Source organism: Dermacentor albipictus, chromosome 2, assembly GCF_038994185.2.
Source record: "Dermacentor albipictus isolate Rhodes 1998 colony chromosome 2, USDA_Dalb.pri_finalv2, whole genome shotgun sequence".
NCBI classification, from domain to species: domain Eukaryota; kingdom Metazoa; phylum Arthropoda; class Arachnida; order Ixodida; family Ixodidae; genus Dermacentor; species Dermacentor albipictus.
Window position 1 is genome coordinate 77689874 of NC_091822.1, and position 7302 is coordinate 77697175.

General features: G+C 43.2%; 1 long non-coding RNA gene across 1 annotated transcript; it reads left to right on the forward strand.

Moving 5' to 3' along the window:
- The first annotated feature begins 671 nt into the window (after positions 1-671).
- LOC135918813 (uncharacterized) lies at positions 672-7302 on the forward strand. Its single transcript, XR_010569779.1, has 3 exons — positions 672-831; positions 1664-1722; positions 6629-7302. It is a non-coding gene; the product is annotated as an uncharacterized lncRNA (long non-coding RNA).

Genomic DNA, 7302 nt, shown 5'->3' on the forward strand with positions numbered 1-7302 from the left:
CCTGACAAATTCTGGTAATTGGGGACCGTCATCTGAACGCCTTAATGCCTTAATTAACCCGAAATTCAATTATATTGCTGCTGAGATTACCTAAATGACTGAACTAAACATAAATAACTAAACAGACAAGAGAGAGATGTAGTGATTATGTTAGAATGTCTGAGAGGTCGGCCTGCGTCAATGTTCTTACTTGCTACACGGCGTTGGGGGAACGGGAAAGGGCTAAACAGGCAATCAACAGACAATGATTATAGGAAATTCGGCAAAGTAACTTGAAAAATAATTTGTGAAAGCAAACCTTGCTTCCTGAAAACTGAGAACTGCGCCAGTAACCAAGTGTGCAAGTACTTGCATAAGACACGATAGGTATGCTAATTCAGCGTCCTATATACGTCATTGTTTCCCGAGAGGAGTCCACATCAAGTCACAAGTCCGAGAAATCGAGGTATGCGAGTGCATAACAGTTCATGACATGACAGCGTCTTTCAAAGCGCAAGGCCAGCTAGTTGCTACGCGCTTTAAAATTATTGCTGTCACATTCATTCAGTGTGGAAGCAAACGTCAGCGCGACTTTGTTTCTTCATCTCCTGTTTGACGCGCTTGCAGTCGAAAGCGGTTTTGAAATATATGTGCTTTTCATGCAGAAACTGGTTTTGTGATGGGCAGTCGGCGTGTAAATAAGAAGGGTACGCAACAGATGTCGCGTTTAAGATATTTTCCTTTCAGTCAAGCGCACTTCTCTCTCGACCAAGCTTCCACGAAACATCGGTACTTTAAGCATGCGTACCGCTCATCTTATGATCGTAATGGCCGTTGCTACACTTGCACCAGGTAAGTACTGATCCCTGTTTCTCTATAATGCTGTGGTGCTAATACGCTCTTCATATCAGTGAAAATATTAGTGGAGTCTATGTAGAAAATGCACGGAATGCTTGCATACGGTTCCTAGCTAGCAACGTAAGCATGTAGTTCCTAGCTTACTATGTAAGAAATAGCACCAGCAAATCAAGCAAAAGGAACAATTTAGTTTGCTTTCTCGGCACGCTAAATATCTCTTCGGCGCTAATAATATCACTATAGGCTTCACCGAGAAAGTTGGCTTACGACAAACAGTCAGCCACTCTGTGAATTTATGATAGCGCGATGGCTCCTCATATACCACAAAACTCTCTTGTAATGAGCAAAAAATTCGTATTGCAACTGCTCCTTCATTTCGTATGATGAACTTAAGTAACTCATGGAATGTGTCAATCAAATTATTAAGGCAGAAAAAATTTGATGTTTCCTGTTGTCTATGCTTTCTTATGACATTCGAATTCTAATGTCTCATATGCAGATTATGTTCGATGTATCATTACCATTGTTGCGCTTTCAGTATCTTGCAGTCCTATTTCTTGATAACATAAATACCAACCACAACCAAGGCGCGAATTGCCGCTTTATAGACAAAGATTGTACGTGAGGTAAAATTTATCAATTTCTTTTGTTTCGTTATTAGTAGTACTAATTCATTCAGCCACGGACACCTCCAAGCTGCACATGTGTTTTCTGCAAAATATCTTGCGTCATACGCAAGTGTATTTTTTTTAAGCACGTTTAGTTTACGTCTCAAACTGATAAACTCACGCTGCTCATGTCTTTTCTTTCTGTATGTTCTTTCCAGCATGGTCGTACAGCCTTCACCACAGGTATTTGAAACGGACTGAACTGCGATGCTACCCGGTAAGGATAAACTAATTTCACAGAATAATATCAGCATCGTGTTCACAAATGAGAATTTCAGCTTTTAAAGAGAATAGCATGAATAACCTTCAAATAAGAGAGAGCAATTTATTTACAGACAGGCTGAGGGGTCGGTCTGAGCTATAACTTGCTCTGACCAGCTACTCTACACTGGGGAAAAGAGAAGGGGAGGGAAAGGGCTGATGAATGATGATGGTATAAGGAAGAGATGCGTATATACAAATTCACACACTTTAGCCATCATTAAGCCGTGCGTGCAGCCCAGTGGCTTGTAGAAAAGCTATAGCGGCACTTGTTACCAGGGCTGCGCTGTTTGCATTAGGCCAAGGACCTAAAGGAAACTCGTCTGATAGCGGTCTTCCATGGATCTTTGCAATGGAAGAGACAAGTTATTGTCGTTCTTGCGCGTACGCGGGATGCACGCAAAATATATGTTCAAGTGTTTCTGGCACCTCACAGTATTCACAGTTTGGGCTAGTATCTCTGGCACCTATTATGTGTTTATAACGGTTGGTGAATAGGCCACCAAGGCGAATCCGGCGCCCCATGCTCATGTGGCTATTTTTGAACTTGTGAGGCATAGGAAATTTTATTTCTTGATCCCATTTGTGTAATCGCTTGTGTCGTCGATCTGGCTGGGTCCAGTGTTCGAACGTAAAGTTGCGTTTTACGCGACGAAGTAGGGTTTTGTGTGCGTTCGTGAGAACGTAATGCCTACTTCACAAGCATTATCTAAAGCAGTTTTCGCTTCAGCGTCATCCTGTTCGTTCCCGATCACGCCACAGCGTGGAGGGTGTCCGCCGGAAGGTGACATTGTGGCCATTTCTAGTTTCTTGTTCGGGACGCTCTGTAATTTCTATAGCCATCGAATAATACGGGCCCCGTCTGAAGACACACTCAATCGTTTGAAGAGCTGGCTTGCAATCGCAGAATATCGTCCATGCGTGAGGAGGCTCCTCGGAGAGAAATTGAAGTGCCTTCGGGATAGCAACAAGTTCTGCGGCAGTTGATATTGAGCTATGGTCTAGTTTAAACCGCCTAGCGAGTATCCTATGTGGAACGATGAAGGCTGCGTTGGAGGCATGTGGTGTGACAGAACCATCGGTATACTCGTGTACAGTATCTCCGTACTCTGCAGAATGTTCAACAGGGTGAGTTGCCTTAGGCCAATAGATGTAATGGATGACTTTTTAGTAATTCCAGACATCTGCAATGTAACGACAGGTTTAGGCAGAACCCACGGGGGTACTCTCGGCATACAGGCGGGAGAAACTATTGATGGCATAATTCTCTGATGGCGCGATATAGTCCTTGAAAAGCTGGAATCTGGGTGGGTGGCAGGGAGCGATGACAGACTATGATGCCTGTGTCTGGTCAACACGCGAAGGTACATTCGAAGAGGCTCGCCGAGCAAGTACACCCCAACAGGACAAGCACGAGCTTCCGCTATTGTTCCATTGGTTGACGGGCATCGTGGGAGGCCCAAGCATGGGCGTAATGCTTCAGCTTGAATGCTCTCCAGCGCTCGCACACAGCTAAGTGTCATGGTTGAGAGTGCCGGCATGCTGTACCGTATATAGCCTAGGAATAGTGCTTGGTACAATTGGAGTAATGACGACTCCGAGAGGCCCCATCAAATAATGATTTCAACGAAGTCATCAGAAGAAAACATTTCATTGCTAGTTAAAAATATCGTCTTCGTTCTGTTAGAGATAACATCGGAAAAATACGAAATCCACTGCGGATGTAGATTAACTTCGGCTTACAAATTGGTTTCAGTCACAAAAATGGGGAAGTGGTGCACGCGTTGCTAAAGGTGTGAAAACACAACTTATGCGGAAGTACCACCTGCATACTTCAGTGGAGTATCATTCTTCCATTTCTTTGCAACATTTTCCTGCGGCACTTTCTTTTTAGGTGTTAAAAAATCCAAAAAAGTAACAACGCATCAGTAATGCACAAGAAATTCAGCAGCAAATAATAAACCGGATTGAAACTTTTTGGATATAACTTCTGAGGTTCTTATTTAACAACAAATGTTGTTAAATTGCTGATTATAAACTGATCAGTGTAACGATGGTGATTGTCAGTTTTCCTGCACCTCCGTGATCATGAGCTAAAATCAATATTCATCTGATGAAATACATTCAACAAATCGACGTCAGCAGACAGCACAACAAACTCTACAAGCAAGCCTTTATTCCCTGGATCCTGCCCTGAAGCTCCGCCTTCCACCTGGCTTACCACGACAGGATGTAACTCTCGTTTGTATCCTATGGCTTGGAGTAGCTTTTCGCAATGTGCATTCTTACCTCATTGCAATCACCGCAAGTCCAGATTGTGGAGTTTGCATAGCAGAGACAAGATAGCGCCCCTTTGGTGTGATTGTCGTCGTTTCAATGCACAAAGAAAAATCCTCATCACCACGCTCTACAGTATTGACAACTATCCCCCTTTGGAAGGCAGAATTCTTGGACTCTGGCCCCCGGCGACATCGGCACAAACTGCTTTAAAAGCCCTAATTACTATTTAAAGAACACGGGACTCATTCAAAAACTATGGAATGTGCGAACTAAATGTTCCATTGTTTTCTTTTTCTTTTATTCTTCTCTTGCTTTCTTTATCTTTTCACCCTTAACCCACCTCCCTGTGCAGAGCAGACAATGGGATATTTAATCTGGTTATCCCTCTGTTTTTCACTTCATGTTTTCCTTCCTTCCTTCCTTCCTACTTAGGCTTTCCGGCAGTCCATGCACATAGAAAACCATGAGGGCCTGGCAAGTGTTGACAGATGCCTCAGAAACGGTTTGAGCAGATGTTTCTCAGCGTTGGACAGATCGATCCAGATTTCAGGACCCTTATGTTGACATTTCCAATCTGCGAAAAATGTTGATAATTTAGACCAGTAATGTCCAAAAACATCGAATAACTGTTAAATTTATAGAATTGTATATTGAATCTCACTGCCTCTACAGATCTAACAGCGAGTTTTTGTTATAGGAAGCTTAAGACGAAAGAATACTCATCGGTGGGGTGTATATATATATATATATATATATATATATATATGCGCTCTTTTACCCCTGTGACGAGCAATATTACAAAAGATGTTTGTTGATCGTATATTTACCGCTAATCGTTACCTAATAGGAACAGTTACATTTAAAGAAATTATACAGAGGCTCACCTGTATACTAGTACATTGACCAAATGACATAATATTATCACAAATAGGCTGCAGAAAATATACACCAGGACCACTCTCCTATATTAGCATAGTCTTGACAGCAGCTGCCTGTACTGTCCAAAAAATGAGGCTTTTCCTTGCAAGATTTCAGGCCCACAGAAAAGCACAAGGGCAACGAACCTAACACTGTAACTGTGACACCGTGTGAGACAGACTCTAGTGGTTCAACCAGAAACTGTATTTCTAATCCGGCAACGTAACGTTGGTAATAGCGGAGTTCATGCGAATTTGTTGGTTGTGTATTACGGTGATCGTCATTTGGATGGCACTGTACAAATCATATATAACCGTAACTATGAAAACGGTGCCACTTGCCTAAAAAGAAGGCACACGATGAATATTGAATAACGCATACAAATTCAGCAGCCGCTTACACTGCTGTAACACGTGAAAGCGAACGCCTGCTGCACACTTTGTAATGCGCAAAGGTATACGATCGGAGGGGTCAGACTTTTTGCAAGACACAACGAGCCGCAGGGCGGAGTTCACGTGTGGCGAGCTGTTGTGTGCGTACTTCGGCCTCATTTCTACGTTACCGTCCCGCATCGTCGAGTTGCTACTTTCGCAGTTCGGCTTCTTCGACTCGTTTTCGACGCATAGCTGGGGCTTCGCGCATTCGTATAACGGGGTCAGACTCGCGCCAATAACGTTTTTTTTTCGGCTTTACGCTGTGTCCTCTCAGCAGGGGATAGCAGCACTCGCGGCCGAACGCGTTGCTCCCACCGCTTCGCACGTCGCACATTGTTTGTAGCTTGACGAGCATCCTCGGTCATATTGTACTTCTGAGGAGGGTATGCAATACTTTATTGATGGTTCGAATGCTTGTTTGGCCTTGTTGTTTATTGAAACGTATCCTGTTCTGTGTGTTGTGTGAGTGATTTCCAACAATGTACACAATGCTCGCTTCACTTCGCTGAGCGCTTGTAGCCTCTGCCTTAAAGAAGCATGAGCCATTGCATTTTTGCTTGCTTGCGGGGCATGTGGCTACATGCTTCTCATGGTATATGTTGTGTCGCTCAATTAGACGCCTCGTTCTTCTGTGTGGGTATATATGAGTCGTTGCAACCAGTCACTAAGATTTTGACATTAATAAGCAGTAACATTGATTAATCTTCGGCGATACCAAAAACTATTTTCATGAGAAAAGGTTTTCTAAGCTAGAAGAGATGCAATACGGAAACGCGTGGCGACGCCACTCGCAGTTGACATCATAACGTTTGACGGCATCTGATATGGGCTAATTACGTATATTTGTAAAGATGAAGTACATTGTGTTCTAGAAGAGGCAGCACCTCCATTTGGTAAGTTATAACAATTTCTCTGAGTCATAACGGCTCTAATAAGAAAAGATACGTTCAATTTAGTGAGGCCGCACTCATGTGCCGGCGCTAAGGTTGGGTTCGGAGCCCAATAAAATCACACTTTGGCTAACATTTCCTCTTGTGGTCAAGCTTTGATCGCCAGATTCGTAAACATGCAGCTTTCAAAGAACAATTTTGTTCGTATAAACTGATATACATTGTTTTTCACGTGTTATTTTAAGGTAGCATGTGAATGTGAATTTGCCTGCACAATAGCAAAAGGTTGACGATGGTCTTTTCTTAATAACCTTTCTCTTTTGCATGTATTCGACGCCAGATTTTATTCAACTGGTACAAGATTTGCAAGATTTTGCAAACAAAGAACCATTGGCATATTGAACACCACTATGGGGACGACGGCAACGTTGAAGAGGGTTACGGAGAAGAGAGTGAGGAGGCGGGTGATGACGAAGATGAAAATGAAAAAGAGACAACTACTGCCAACCATGCGTCTTCGATTACTTCCTCTGGGTCATCACAGGACGACTCGCAGTCGGCAAACGCTGCTACACAACAGTACTCAACCGAAGTCAGGAGCACAGAAAACAGCCCGACTAAAACGCAAGAAATGCTAACATCAGCTTCAGCGTCTACGAAAGATGGCTCTACAGCTGAGACTGCGACGTCAGCCGCTACGTATGTACAATCTACAGGATTATCAGTGTCGACAACTAAAAGCTCAGCAGTGACTGTGTAATTAATAAGCGATGGCGGTGAATGCTGTATTGAAATAAAGTTGGGCCGCAATTGCAACGATATGGGGACACACGGAAGCGCTAAAGCAATCGCCCATGTGAATGAATGCTACTCTATTTTCTCTTTTCCTTTATTTTTACTTGTATCATGCACTGAGGAAGCCAGCAGGTAGCGACCTGCTGGTACGTGGAAATGTCTTTTTTTGCATGCCACATGCTGGTTGTGGTGAATAAATATGGTTTATTCTGCTTCTGA